Source organism: Eulemur rufifrons, chromosome 24 (assembly GCF_041146395.1).
Source record: "Eulemur rufifrons isolate Redbay chromosome 24, OSU_ERuf_1, whole genome shotgun sequence".
Lineage (NCBI taxonomy): Eukaryota > Metazoa > Chordata > Mammalia > Primates > Lemuridae > Eulemur > Eulemur rufifrons.
Window position 1 is genome coordinate 33,460,199 of NC_091006.1, and position 14,267 is coordinate 33,474,465.

The window sequence follows — 14,267 nt, forward strand, 5'->3', positions numbered from 1 at the left end:
CAGGCTGTGGGCCTTTGTACTCAAACTGTTGCCTGTACACTGTGTCCCCCCCCCCCCCCCGCCGCACCCCTTAATCCCTGCCTTGTCAAGTCGTATTTCAAATTCCTGCTTTTACATCCCCTCCTTTGCGTAGCCTTCCCTGAGACACACCCTAGCGAACTGATTACACTTCTTTGCTAGTCTTTAGCCTGTACATACTTATGTCACTGCAATGTAGTTACGGTCTTTTTACTTATGTCTGTCTCTGTCACAGAGCTCCTTTAGGACAGAGACCTTGGCTTATAGATCTTTATATGACCAAATATATCCCTAATATTAATAATTAATATTCATTTTGTTCCTGGAATAGCTAAGATCCTTCTAGGCTCAGAGTCTTCACAAATGCTGTCTCTTCTTCTAGAACACTGTTCTTCCAGATGTTCACCTGCTTTCTTGTCTCAGATTTCAGTTTATGTCACTACATCAAAGAGGCCTTCCTTGACCACTCAATTAAAATGGTACCCTAGCCAATCTCCATGTTACCTGGTATATTGTTTTCATGGCATTTATCAGGATCTAAAACAATTATGTACTCTCTCCTTACTAAAATAAAAGGTCCATGAGAGGAGAAGCCATAGTTGTCTATCATCAAAGTGATTGGCACATTGTATGAAATCAATAAATATTTCTTTTTTTTTTTTCAGACAGAGTCTCGCTCTGTTGCCCAGGCTAGAGTGCCGTGGCGTCAGCCTAGGTCACAGCAACCTCAAACTCCTGGGCTCAAGCGATCCTTCTGCCTCAGCCTCCCGAGTAGCTGGGACCACAGGCATGCGCCACCATGCCCGGCTAATTTTTTCTATATGTACTTCTAGCTGTCCAGATCATTTCTTTCTATTTTTAGTAGAGACGGGGTCTCACTCTTGTTCAGGCTGGTCTCGAACTCCTGACCTCGAGCGATCCTCCCGCCTCGGCTTCCCAGAGTGCTAGGATTACAGGCGTGAGCCACTGCACCCGGCCAAAAGTTAATATTTTTTATCTTTTATCTTCCCTTGTATTTTGTATTTTTGACCACAATTATTATATATATTTACCAACTCCTACATAGGTGTCCCAATCTCCTCCAGTTTATTCTAGTGAACTGTGTGAATATTGTCACTTTTCTATGTGTGCCATAATATAAAAAAAAATGGACGTAGTGGCATAGAATTCCTAAGCAGAGAGAGACGGAATAGTGCACAGATAAATAGATCAGCATAAATGGGAAAAGGGCCGACCCATCCTTTGTGACAAGCAGGAAGAAGGTAATGAAAGTTACAGAATACAGGCCAGATCATACATTTGTGATAGAAAGACAAGGCAGTTGAGGATATTGGCAAGAGAATGGTTGAATTTATGGGCAATGGAATTGAAGTTAGGTAGGGAAAACGTAAGACAGAGATAAAATTAAGGGTATCAAAGACCTGGCAGTCACCATCATGTCATAGAACAGGTGTATGTGGCGTTACTTATGTGGAAAATCTGGAAGAATATGATGTAGACTAGACGGTGGAATGTAGTTATCTCATATTCAGTGGATTTATACCTTGGTCACAAGAGGCTTTGTCATCATTAAAACAGAGGTGATGGGAAGTGAACAGGAAAATAACAATCTTGGGGCCCTCGGGGTTCTGAGCTGCAGAACCGTTTGCTTTCCTCCTAGCTATTAGAGTAGGAATTTGAGGATCTTACAGGAGCTGGAGCAGCTCTATTCACATTGTCAGAATCTGGTTTAGTTCACAAGTGTCAGGAGTAAAGTCTAAATTTAGTCACAGGTAAGGTCCGCTATAGTTTTCAGACTTTTATCAGAGTGCAACACTTCCTGAAGATCTTCCAAAAAAGCAGGCTTCCCAAAGGATGTGAATTCTCTGGCACGTTCTGCAGACACTCCAAATGAGCATAGTTTTATGTAAATAAAGTTTCAAGACAATTACCCCCAGCTCTTCCGTGGCAAATACTTTGCCATTCCTAGGTCTTCTTCACAGAGAAATCTTGCATCAGCCACTGTGTGAATTTCTTCTAGAGAGGATTTAAGGAGACTTTGGAAATCCTGGAATCCTAAAATGTTGCTGAACTTAGGCTCGAACATATTCTTCTGGGGCGTATTTTGTGCTTGGTTTCCTTTTTTCAGCAGAAGAGATAAAGAGAAGCATCAATAAAATTATGGAGCTCGTGTGTCAGTATTAATATGAACCTAAGAAAAAATTGATTACTATCTCTGAGATCACAAATCATGTACAGTTATAAGAAAGCACCTAGCACAGCGTCCAGGACTTAGTTTTCATACAGTAAATGTTGAGTTCTTTTTTATTTTTCTTGAAGTACTGGAAAGGAATGAAAAAAAAAAAATGAGAGAGAGAGAGAAAGAGAAGTAAGTGTACAAGTGGTATAGCCTAGAACCACTTCTGGTGAACTCCTGAAAATACTTTGTCCAGCTTCCTAATTAAAATTTAAAACAAGAAAGTTTGTTTTTAAGGACAATGTAGGGCTTCTAATGATGAAATATTCCAGTTCTAATCAATGCTGTTTTGTGGATTATATTATTTCTTTGTTCTGTCCTTAATCTCAGCTCTGTCTGCAGTATTCTGAGTGTTGTGTTCAAACAAGAATCTGTCTGCTTTGTTGTAACTATGCAAAGAGTCAACTCTGAGTCAAAGGTTAAAGAAGGAAAATTTTTTCCACATCTAGGCGACTCTTGTAGAGAATCATTTCACTACTACAAATATCTGAAGAAAGACTTTCTGAATAGCCATCCCCTGCTTTTCTTTCTTGTTTGTCAGTTTCATTTTCAGGCAGAAGCAGGGAGGGGAAAAACCCTCTGCAGGAGGTGACCCTGGCTACAGTGCTGCTTGTGCTGTCAATCAACCGGAGAACCATCTGTCCCACTTTAGATTTCAGGAGCCATCTTGCACATCTGCTGTGCCTTTTCTAATGTCACTTATAGAACCCACTAAGAGCTGCTAGATGAATTAGGGGAACCAGAGTGCAGCTGCATGTAGCTGATTTTGAATTTCTGCAGCTGGGTCCTACACATCAATCTCAGTTTTGAAATTTATTTTTTTTTATGAACCACAAAGTGGTTTAGAACCACAAAGTGAATAATTCATTTTATGTAACTTCTACGAGAGTGAGTCTTAAATTTTTATTCTCTGAAAGTTTAAGATACGTACTTTTTTTACAACTCCCATCAAATGTTTAAAAGTCAAGCCAACTGTAAATATTTAAATAGTTATTCATGAGTTCCTCTTAAGAAAAAATATCACAAGAAAAAAATGTTTTCAAAATTTTGACACAGGAGCCAAATACTTTCTGATATGGAAGCGAGTTTGATGTTCATTATAGAGATCCTAGAATTTTGCAGGCTAGAAATCTAAAATATTAACAGTTTGTCTATATCAGTATCAAATGCACCAAAAGACAAATATACTATTTACTTGTCTTTGAGGGAAATGAGGATTTTCACATTCTTACGATGTTATATCATAGGATTTAAAGAGCTTATTCACCTAGAATATCAAACCATAGGAAATTAATACTGGCTACATGCTTAAATGCTCTGAAAATTCTGTTTTTCTCAGCATTAGTTTCTGCAGCATTTTCACATGCCTTTATAACAGTTATCACAAGACAATTATTTACAGACCTGTTTTGCCCACGGTACCAATTCCTAGGAGTAAAGGGATTCCCCCTCCCCATGTTTATATCAACAGTATCATGCACACCAGCCTCTTCTTTAAATGTTTAGTTAAATGAAAAAGCATAGTATGTAATAGAAAAACTGTTGTGATCTTTCTTGAAAGGGCCTTTAACAGGTGCAATCAGAAGCCACGGGCTCTTATCAGAACATCTACCTGCTTACCTGCGTCTGTGCTTCTACAGCGTCTTTTCCTCCTGTTACTGTGGCTCTCCTGCCTGTGCTCCTAGCCCAGACCAGCCCTGAGTTTGTGACACACATCCCACCCTCTCTCACCTGCTCAAGGACATCCTTCCCACTCTGTAGCAGTTCTACTCACTCTGTCTCCCATCCTTGGTTTCTCCTGACTGGTAGAAAATGCCCATGAGCTTACCAATGAGCTATCATTCTCACACCTCTAACAACAAAAACAAAAAACCCCAAACTTCTCTTGACCCTACCTCCTCATTTATTTGCTCTTTTATGGCAAAATTCCTTGGAAGAATTATCTATATTTCCTGTGTCCCATTCCTCCTCTCCCAGCCTCTCTTGGGCCCACTCCAAGCACACTTTGACTCTCACTCTTCCACAGCAAAAGTCTCCATGACCTCTGTGTTGCTAAATCAATCTTTCAGTTCTCAGTCTTTCTGTTATTTGACCTATTCAAAAGCATCAGGCACAGTCGATCACTCCTTTAAACATTTTCTTCACTTGGTTCCAAAATATCCTACTTTTCCTCTGTTTTTCTCTTTCTATCTCACTGATCACTCTTTGACAGCCTCCTTTGCTGGTTCTTCCTTGTCTCTGATTTCTAACTTTGGGGTACCCTTTGCCTCAGACCTTGGACATCTCTGTATTCAGTATCTCACAAGAGGGGAGTAATTAAACAAATCGTGACTCATTCATACAACAAAGGTTATTAAAAATCATGTTTTAAGTGAATATGTAATAACATAGTAAAATCGTCACTATCTTATGGCAAATGAAAAAAGTGGGACCCAAGTGGCACAGTGTGACACTAGTACTGCAAACAGAATGACAGAGTGCTTAACAGTAGGGACTTGGGCCTCCTAACTTGATCACATAACTTACAAGACCTTCAGCAAGTCAATCCCTCTGAACTGATTTTTTTCTTCTGTGAAAGGTAGAAGATATTAATAGTACCTACCTCACAAGGTTGTTTTGAATAATAAATTGAATAATTCATGTAAAGCACCTGGCACGTAGCAAACAGTTCATGAAGGTTACACATCTGCATTAAAAAAATATTTTTAAAATACGCCAAAATTTTAACAGTTATTTTTTTTAGGGGGTGAAGTTACTGATACATTTTACTTCCTTGTTTAGACTTTCTATATTTTTAAAACTATAATCAGAAAAAAATGAAATTAGTATGTCTGGTTTCCTATAAAATACAATAATGATGGCAGAAATTATCGGCAATAATATTCAGTATCTCTGAGAGATTTAGCACAATTTCCCATTTATTTAGATGTATAACCACAGATAAGAATGCATGGGAAAGGGGAAATCCAGGCAAAGTTCTCAGTCAAAAGGGAACATTTGAAGGAAGTGATATTAATAATAATATCTTATATTTGAATAGCACATTTTACTTTACAAATACCATTGATTCGTCAGAAAAACTCATATAGATATTGTTATTTCCATTTTACAAACAAAAGCTGATGTTCAAAGAGATTAAATGACAAAAATCACAGAATTTGCAAATAACCAAGCTGGGACAGGAATACAAGTCTTCTAGGTTTAGAAAAAAAGATGAAAAAAGAACATAGCATTGGTGCTGTTTCAGAGAATCTGGAGAACCTTTTCCTAGAAGTTGCCTATGATAATAATATTAGATATTTTTTCCTGTGACTCATTCTGAAAAATCTTTTCACTCCTTAGGGAAATTCCACAATATTATTTTTACCCTTTAAGAGTATTTTGTTTTTGATGCTGTCTAGTTTTTAATTAGACAAAAATTTATGATGTACATGATTTCTCGTGTAGTTCTTCAAAAATAATCAAATTCCAGGAGACATTTGAATAAGGCAAATAGCTCCGGCGATTTTTACCGTGTATGTATTTGTGTTGGGCGAAGAATTGGGGCGGGGGGGCGGCGGCTAAAGGTAAAATGAGGAACTCTTATTGACCAAAACTGAATAAAATGTTTATAATCTAAACATTAATGAACATAAAGAAGTCAAGAAGTTGAAAGATAATCAGCCTGCAGAGAGAGGGAAATGACACGTGGGTTTGTAAAAATGGGCAGGAGCCTTAAATAAATCTGGGCAGGAATAGCGTGTTTGTCCTAAAGGCAGAGCAAGAAGTCCGCCTCGCGCACAAAGACCAGCAGAGGCCATTAAAGGCAATGTTAGGAAGGGAGAGACATTGTCAGAATGGCAACAGAGGAAGTTGATTTTGGCAGCAGCTTTGGGAAAGGACTTGAGGAGGAAAAAAAATCTAGAAAGGAGGCTTTTCTCCAGGGGAGTAATGACTATACAATATCCACAGGTGGAATTGTCAAAATGGCAAAGATTGAGTCTACCAGTGTCATCTATTTTAAACTTTTGTGGAATCTCTCTAGTTCACGTCCTTCTAATCAAATCTTATTTTTCATCTACCTCTCCACTATACTTTGAACTTAGCTTTCATTGAGACTCATTCAAAATCAATTTAACAACAGTATGTTTTAAAATTGACTGTCTGCTTTGACCACCTGCATTAACCGTATGTTGCGTCCCAACAAGACTCAGGCATGTTTAATCCGTTTGTGGGTGCGACCATCTGGGCATTCCAAACATTAATAAGCATTACCACCTTGGTCTTGAAATGTTAAAATAGAACACCCATTGTTTCAAACGTCATTCTGTGTCATGAATTTATGTTAAGAGCGTTGGGGTGGGATAAAAGGCTGTTATACTCGGGCTCTTTTAATAGCTTTTAGCTTGTTGGGACATGAGTTTTAATTCTTTGAACTATAGTCCTCCTACTGTTTATCCAGCACAGTTCATTGTTGGATAAACACTTAGCAGCCTGTAAGTTTTCTCTCGTTTTTGTTTCGTTTTGTTTTTCAAAACTGTTGCTAATTTCATTTGCACTAAGCTGCTTTGTATTTTTAAACGATATCCAGATTAATGGTGAATGTAATATGTGTTTGATAGTAATGCTGGGAATTAAGATTGCAACTGCCAGAAAGAAAATAGCATGCTACAAACAGTTATTATTTTCATACATGCTATCTTTTATTGTGGAATTTAAGGAGTTTAACAACATCGATTACGAGACTTTTTTTCTTAGCGACTTGATTTAGGTCCTTAGGAACAGAGCCAGTACATCACATCAGTTTTCACTGGTGTAATCTAGGAAAGGCCAAAGCCACCTCGAGCCATCGGTTGATGTGCGTGGGAGTGAACAGCAAATGCCTTTGGACACTGAAGGAAGGAATTTTCCAAAGGAATGTGTTCTTGATGGCTAAATGGAATTATCTGTAGAAAGGCTCAGAAAGATTTAAAAAAGGCCGTGAGAACTCCGTTGGCCTTGATCAAATCAGTCCTCTCCCTACTGTCCTACCACCTTCAGCAGGAGGGACAGGAAGGTCACAGCTGGCAAGGCTGCCACTTGCCAATGAGCACGGTGCTGCCTGACTCTCTTTTGCTAAGTGCTATGAAATCAGACACAAAACAGAGACTGTAAAGGTTGATACCCACCTTCCCTTAAGTGGCCACCAGGATTAATCCCATTATGCCAAAGGCCTTATATGCTTCAGGGCACACAAAAGTCCGGGCCCTCTGGGTCATTCATTATCATTCATATAGTTCAGTATGTCCGTGGATCTGCCTCAATTTCCCCGTCCTCCACGACCAAACAAATCTTTCCACCGTGCGCTTTGGAATTCCCGGTTCCTCTCTCTTTAACTGAAGCTTGGCTAGCCTTTGAAGACACTGCATTCTCCTCAGCTCTCTCCAGCGGTGGCTTTTGTTTTCTTCTACACCACTTACACAGGACCCCGAGGAGATGTCCTTGTTTCTACATCTAGAGATGATGTCCTTGTTTCTCGTTGCTGCTTTTAGATATTTTTATTGTTCTTCCTTCCTAAAAACAAAATAAAGCAAATAAACAAACAAAACCCCTCAGCTTCCTTGAAGCACACGTCATCAGACCGCCACCCTTTTTTCTTGGGTTATCTACCAGCCTCTTGCTAACTCTTCCTTATGCAACAAAGATTTTAGCATCTAGTCTTCTTTTTGTATGGCTGTGTTTGGTGACTTTAGCGTCCACAAAAATTATCCTTATAAACACCCTAACCTATCAGTTCCTTAATCTTCTCACTTCCAATATTCTTTTCTGCCACTCCATCTCAGCAAACCACCACCATGGTCATGTATCTTGATATATGAGAACTTATTAATAGCACATAACTATATCACCTTCAAAAATCTTGATTTCTAGAATTCTATCCTCTTAGGACCAATCGTCTCTTTCTAGTTCTACCCTCATCAGCACCCTCAACCAATCCCTTTGGAGCGATCCAACCCAGTGACCTACCACGTCTTCACTGTCCATCTTTCCACTTCCATTACTGTCCTTTCTCCTTACAGACACTCTCAGTGACAGTTCCTCTCACACCCCACCTTATTAGAGAAACCCAACCCTGTCTTAATATAATTCTCTATCCACTTTACGTCAGCACTGAGCAGTTGAACATTGCTGGAGAAAGATATGCAACTACGTTGACTAGTCTTACTTCAAAAATGTTTTAACTATGCATTTCAAATCAGTTCTCACCCTGTTTAACAATCTTGCTACACTTCCCTGGTCTTTCCCACTTTCCTAGATAATTATTTCACACCTTCTCTTCTTTCTTCAAACCTCAAACATCCCTACCCCATTTCTTACTTCTAGATAATGACCACCCTTTAGATTTGAGAAAATAGAAGCAATTGGAAGAAACCACCTCATTTTTTCTTCATTAAATCTATCAGCCTGCCAGCACCTGTACTAGGCCTTGGCCTTCCCTCTGCTACCTTGCAAAAACCATCAGTGCTCCCATCTGCAGCCAACATCTCCACATGTGCGTTAGATCTTGTCTTTTCAGATCAACTATTTCAATCCAGCGATATCGCCTGCGTCCACAATTTTTTTTCTCTTCTTGATCATTCCCATCAGCACACAGCAGGATATAAATTCTCTCTAGTGTCCTCATCTCCCTTCCACTAATGCCACATTTTCCTACTTCCTTTCGTTGAAAGAGTCCATTAAAAAATGTCTATTTTTACTGTCTTCACTTTGTCACCTCACATTTTCAACTTGACTCACTCCATTTTCAGCAACCCAGCATTTTAACTCACTCCACTCCAACATTACGCCAACTGGAATGCTGGACTGGTTGGGAGCTATTCTGTCTCTTCGTGGTGACTTTGGACTTCTCTCTGATTCATTATGTGATGGCTTTAGGATGAACTCCAAGATGACTTTCAGACATCTCTCATTTCCAAATTCCTTAAGGACACTTTAGTCCCTGGATATTGGCGTCAGTTTATTCCCACTCTCAGCCTGTCCATTCATGGATATTGAATAAGCTGAGAGGACTCTGTTACCTGTCTTAGTCTCACCCTCCTCAGAATATCTGTCAGTTTCTTAGGGCCATTCATAGGGGCGGCAGCCAGACTGCCCTGTCTCCCCGGCTGCTCTCAATGCACCGCAGTAAAATATTACTCTCTTGCTCTCTGCAATTCTGTTAACCTTCTTGGACACCACTCTTCTGAGACCTTTCTCTACGATGTGGGCAAGGGCAGTGAAGGAATCTGGGAATACAGTATAGTCAATTTGGTTAAAATATCAGAGTGGGAGACGGCGCTAGAAAAATAGGTTGGGGTCTGCAATGTCATTGCCATTAAAAAAATAAATAACCACAACTACCTCCCAGGTTCTCTGACGTTGGTGGGAACTTCATGTCAGGAGAGAGAGATGAACTTGAAGCCCGGATACTTTCTCTCTCACAGTCACTCAGTAGCGACTTCCGCCTCCACTGCGCTTGTCACGGAGAGTCACTGCTCTCCCACCAGCTCTGCCACTTACGTGCTAGTGCCACCATTTTTACCAATTGTTTGGCAGTTTTGCAGTCACAAGTTCTCCAGCATGAAGGACACTTTTGATGTCAGTACCATTTTGGAGGCTAGAACAAATTGTTTTCCTACTTGCATGAAAATTACCAGGCTGACATCGTACAAGCTAAAAATGTTCACATAGCAGAACTTCTATAAATAGATCCAAAATACTAAATTGTGTTGAGTGGGATTTCACAACAGCCATCAGATATCTACATATGGTTTGTAAAACTTGTCTGTGGAAAATGTGGCCTGCTAAAGGATTGGAGCATGCAAAAGCTGAGGATTTTCCTGAGAGAAAAAAAAACCTCGCAGATAAAGATTTACATTGCTTCACTGATTAAGTAAAAGAGCATAATTCTCTAAAGGCAAGGTGTCTCTTTGAAGGATAAGTTAGAATATTATTCAGTTATTGTGGATCTTTTTTTCTATCTTAAAGGGATAGTTTACTAGAAGAGGATTTTATATTTTAAGTTGGTTTGTAAAAATATTTACTATGTTGATACTTTATTATTTGTAGCAGACAAACAATTTCTGGTATGGCAAACATCTGGAAAAAAATGACAAGTCAATTGTATGTTGTTTTACTACTTGAACTTGAGCCTCTGCTTCTCTATTATCATATTACCAGTGTGGCTACTATATTACTAATATGCTTATTATTTACATAATTCATATATCAGTATTATATATATGTGTTATCCCAATGTTAGTTATCAATACACTAAAATTCAGGCCAGATTTACACTTGCAGAAAGGTAGTAAAACATTAAGGCTTGCATTTAGATCATTCAAACGAACAACAGCAACAACAAAAAAAACCAAGCACTATCCTACAGATGAATCTATTACAAATAATTTTGAGATAATCATGGCAAAGCTGTTTTAAGAGTATTTGAATGACTGACCAAATTCTCTTTTTCACTTTACTATCAATGACCTCATGGAAATATTTGTTGTATATTATTATGCTAATTGGCTGGCAAGATTACTCTCTCTGTGTACTTTCATGTGGCTTTTGCAGTATGTAGGAGCTACCTGGAAAACGTCTGGCCAGTAAAGCTAAATTTAGAAGATAAATCTTGTAAAAGATAATGACCTATGTTCTGAGCCAAGGTTCTCGTCCCCAAAAGCCCAGCTTTTTCATATCTTCATGCTTCCTCTTCCCTCCTCACTCTTATCCAAGGATTTTACCTGAGAGTACCTTTTATTCATTTTTTTCTAAAAAGATCAAGTAATGCTTTCAGCTATAATGAATTATACCATGTTTACCAAAACTGTCTTTCTTTACCTTGAAAAATGTAATCACCTTTAATTTTGAATTAGATTTAAAAGCAGAAAGACAGACACAGGCTTGTCTGGAATCTACAATGGAATCTCAAATGCTTCCCATTAGAGTTTTTCCTGAACTTTTAATGTATTTATTCACAGGGCAGAACAGCAATTGAACTTTCCCCAAGAGAATGATGGCATAACTAGTAAAAGTCGGCCGCACTGGATGCAACTGACAGAGATATCCTTTTTCCTGCATGCCCCCCAAAACAATACCATTGCAACAATTTAATAAGAAAAATTATTGTTTTAACTGCTGGCATCAGAATTCTTATTAGGGAGAATTTCAAACTGTTTTTGTTTGGAAGAAGGCCTCAATAAGTGATTGAGAGCCTGAGGTCCTGGATATCAGCTGATTGACAAAACTTGAGAGAGGAAGTCAAAAGTGCTTAGTTTGGGAATCTGCTCTCTAGGAGGAGAGAAATTCTTGGTTACTGAGGGAATATAGAGAAGATGACAGATGAAGGAAAAGGGTGTGTCAACAGAGTGAGCATGACCCAGGGGTCATGGCAGAGGGCCTTGGTGATAGGTGGCTGCAAGATCTCCAAAAAAAGAAAGTACATAAAAAAATCCTACTGTAAGTTGTTTGCAAGGCTGTGCCTAATGGAACAGCTCCTTTCAATGCCTTGGCCTCCCGTGTAATCTCCCACACTCACAGTGTTTCTGTACCTTGATTGGTTGGTTTTCTTCATAATGGAAGAGTCTTGGAGTGAGCCCCAAGGGAGAGAGAACAAGCCTGGAGGCAAAGGTGCAAACAGAATCCCTCGTCCCACATTCCTGCCCTGGTAATTCACAAAAATCCTCCGGAGGGCTTTTAGACTTGTATAAGGTACGTATTCAGGCTGATTTTCTAAATCTCAAGGGGCCAGGTGTCTCCAGCTGGCATCTAGGATTTGTGGGAAGGAATGTGTTTGTTTCCTTAGCATTGTCCGATAAAATACAGGGCACCCAGTTAAATTTGAATTTTAGATAAACAGATGGCACTGTTTAAAGGTCAGTATGTCCCCAATGTTGCATTGGGTATATATATTTTTTTCAAATGAAAAGTGTAGTTTATTATATCTCAAACAAGAAGCAGTACAAGTAGTCAAAGTATGTGCCTAAACTGTTGACACAGTTTTTTTTTTCAGCTTATTATGGGGGTACAAATGTTTAGGTTACGTATATTGCCCTTGCCCCCGCCCCCCGCCCCTAGTCAGAGCTTCAAGCCTGTCATTGGGTATATTTTTGCAACAATGACTACAGATGGTCTCCAACTTACCATGATTAGACTCACGATTTTTTGACTTTACGATGATGTGAAAGAGCTATGCATTCAGTATCTTCAGAGTACCGATACAACCATTCTGTTCTTCTCTTTCAGTAAAGTATTCAATAAATTACATGAGATATTCAACACTTTATTATAAGGTAGGTTTTGCTTTAGATGATTTTGCCCGACTGTAGGCTGTTAGTGTTCTGAGCATGTTTAAGGTAGGCTAAGCTGAGCTATGATGTTTGGTAGGTGAGGTGTATTAAATGCATTTTTTTTTTTTTTTTTGAGACAGAGTCTCACTCTGTTGCCCAGGCTAGAGTGAGTGCCGTGGCGTCAGTCTAGCTCACAGCAACCTCAAACTCCTGGGCTTAAGCGATCCTACTGCCTCAGCCTCCCGAGTAGCTGGGACTACAGGCATGCGCCACCATGCCCGGCTAATTTTTTGTATATATATATTTTAGCTGTCCATATAATTTTTTTCTATTTTTAGTAGAGACGGGGTCTCACTCTTGCTCAGGCTGGTCTCGAACTCCTGATCTCGAGCGATCCACCCGCCTCGGCCTCCCAGAGTGCTAGGATTACAGGCGTGAGCCACCGCGCCCGGCCTTAAATGCATTTTTGACATAAGATATTCTCACACTTACGGTGGGTTTATCAGTTCATTTCTTTCTGCCCTCCTTCTAGCACACTCTTATCCTTCTCCTGCAATTACTTCCTGTGATTCTGCAAAGTAGAGGCAACCAGGGCTGTCCTGAGGGAAAACATGGAGAGGCAGACTGTAGTTAAGTGTCCTCTGCAAAGGGGTGGGCAGCAGTGCCTACCTACGGGCTTGTGGACGTGCTATGAGTTGGTACGTGTAAAGCATTAAGAACGGTACCTGGCACAGGTAAAATAGGAGCATTTAGCTCTAGAGCCTAGAGTCTAGCAGGGGTGGGGAACCTGCAGCCTTGGGGTCGCATGTGACCTTCTGGATCCTTGAGTGTGGCCTTTTGACTGAATCCAAATTTTACAGAACAAATCCTTTTAATAAAGGATTAATAAAGGGGCTGCACTTGGGGATCTGGAGGGTCACATGTGGCCGTGAGGGTCTAGAGTCTAAAGGCCTTTGACTATTGCAGTCACTACTCTGGCCCCTCACTAATCCATTCTCCATACTGTAGCTAGTGATCTTTTAAAACTGCAGATCTGACCATGTCACAGCCTTGATTTAAAGCCTTCGATGGCATTCTCCTGCGGTGAATAAAGACCTGTCCGGTGCTGCATGCTTTTGCTTTTACCTATTCTCCAGCTTCACTGCTTGCTTGCCTCTCTCGCCTTCGCTTTGCATGTTCCAGGTACAGAAGCCTGTTTTGGTGCCATGATGGTGCTGCACATGCTATTCCTCATGCCTGACATGTTCTCCTCCTTCCCATCCCCTGAGTCACCGTGTCAACTAATAGTCATTTTTCAGTTCTTCATGGGGAAACCTGTCCTGACCACCTGGTCTAGATTAGAATTCATAGTGTAGACACCCTGTACTTTTCCTTCATAGCCACTTATTATCGTTTCTAATTAGATATTTGTGTGATTATTTTACCATAAGTTCCACGAGAACAGGGACCATGTCAATCTTGTTAGCCATCATAGTCCCAGGCCTAGCATAGTGCCAGACACATACTAGGTGCTCAACTAAAACAATTGCTGTTTTCTAATGAATTAGATCTCTGTTAGATCAGAGGGCAGCACACTATGGCTCACGGGCCAAATTGAGCCCACCATCTGTTTTTGGTTTTTTTTGTTGTTGTTCTTGTTTTATGGATGGCAAACTAAGAATGGTTTTTACATTTTTTTCATGTTTGAAAAAACATTAAAAGAATAACAATATTTCCTGACATGTGAA